At 45.6% G+C, this 1,966-nt stretch overlaps 1 protein-coding gene across 3 annotated transcripts in view; it reads left to right on the forward strand.

Moving 5' to 3' along the window:
• Positions 1 to 1,966, forward strand: part of CARD19 (caspase recruitment domain family member 19) — an 18,446-nt gene that overhangs the window by 1,305 nt on the left and 15,175 nt on the right. The gene's annotated exons all lie outside the window — the stretch shown is intronic.

The raw sequence follows: 1,966 nt of genomic DNA on the forward strand, positions 1-1,966 counted from the left end.
CCCCCCAGCGAGGTCCTTGCCTCCCAGGGAGCGCGGCTGCCTCTGCTGTGCCCGTGGGGCTCCCCAAGGGTCTGTCTGTCCAAGGCAGACCTAACAGCGATCCTGCTGCAAAAGTCTTGCGTGCCACCGGCATGAGGAGGAGATATGTTTAACCTCTGCTTCTTGTGTATTTATCCGAGTCTGTAGGATAAAAATATCTCCAGGCAGTGTGGTACTGTGCATCGCAGCATTCCTGAGGGATTGATTTTCACTTCCACTTCACTCACCGTGCTTGGAATCACTGGGTGCTGAAACACATTTAGACTTATATTAGAGATTTCAGCCCGTGTCACACTAAGATGACCAGGTTTTCTGTTCAGTGGTCTAGATTCCAGTAGTTTAAAAAGTCCTAAAAGTTTTTAAATTTAGAATTTCTAAAATTTCTAAAAGTTTCCAGGGAAACTTTTTAGCAGAGCACAAAATGCAGTGAATTCACAGAGGTATAAAAGGATCATAAAAACAAATCCTCAGCACAGCATTCCCCCCAGTGCTTCTTAATATTAGGTAACTCCTCTTGCTGTAATGTTTTAATATACAAAAATTTTAACATATGAAAGTGAATCGTAGAATACAAGAATGATTTGGGTTGGAAGGGACCTTTAAGATCATCTTGTTCCAAGTCCCTGCCATGGGCAGGGGCACTTTGCAGTGTGCCAGGTAGCTCAGCCCCATTCAAAATAGTCTTTAAAAGATATGACAAAAGGAGTAACAAAATTCCAAGTTCCTTTCCACAAGGTTCCTGTTTCTTTACTAAAATACATTGCCAAAATCACACCAATACAGGTGTGATCAAGGCCTCCATGTGCAACAATAATAATTAAAAAAAATATTTTCATTCTGTTAGGAAGATCTGGATTCCAGAGGGTAAATAGAATAAACCCAGGATGTTTATACTCTAGTGATCTTCTCAAGGATATGCACCACGAATGCCACAGCATTTGACAGCACAAAAAATATTTCAGTGAAGTGTTTTCCCCATGTTCTTGCAGTTTCCAGAGATGAAGCTGCTTTGTTGTGTACAGAGATATAGATCAACATGTTAAAGAGTAAGCATGGGGCTGCAGGTATCTCGTTTGTTAATGGAGGTGCATTAAATTGTGTGAGATGCAACAGTTTTGGCTGCGGCCACCGGGGAGGTCTCACGATGAGCTCCTTGCATCGTGATGGGGCACAGGGTGGGACATGGCGTTCTTGGGAGAGCTGTGCCACACTAGGAGCTGCACCCTGGCAGGGAAGGCCAGACTCTGAAAGCAAAGGTGACAGTATCACAGAGAGAAATGATCCAGAAGAAAGCGTCAGGACTGCCGGGGTAACTCTGCCAGTCAAAATGCTGCCCCAGGACTAGTCTGGGTATGCCCAGGGGTGCCCCAAGCTCCATCTCCAGGGCTGTGCTGGGTGTAACACTACACCCCCTGTGATACCTCGAAGTGGTGGCTCTCACAAACATTCCACAGATTTACTTGTACTTTTTCCCTCATGAAGTTAAATAGCCCAATTAATTAGATGCTTCTCTGCAACCTTTTCTATGAGAGAAGTTGTCCCTGCTCATTGGGCTTGAGTCACTACCTGCCCAATGTACCTTATGTGTCCAGCTGCACTTAAATGCGTGCTGTGCTGCAGCACAAGGAAAATATAAATTCTACATGCATATTGTAAAGATGTAGACATGGTATATTGGGCAGTGAAATTACTTCTGGAAAAGGAAATTGCGGCTTTACTAATTATGCATTAATTGTTTAAAAACTCATCGCTGTGCAAGTCTAAATTCATGCTTCTGCACTGGACGGCCTGGTGAGCACAGACATTTTAAGAACTGTTTTACCTCGAAGCTGTCAAGGCGGTGGGAAACCCCGGTGTGGGCTCAAGGGGGCGCAGGGCTGCCCGCCCCGGCACCGCCCCGGCACCGCCCCGGTACCGCCCCGGTACC

Source organism: Corvus brachyrhynchos, unplaced genomic scaffold (genome assembly GCF_000691975.1).
Source record: "Corvus brachyrhynchos isolate BGI_N302 unplaced genomic scaffold, ASM69197v1 scaffold266, whole genome shotgun sequence".
In the NCBI taxonomy this organism is placed as follows: Eukaryota; Metazoa; Chordata; class Aves; order Passeriformes; family Corvidae; genus Corvus; species Corvus brachyrhynchos.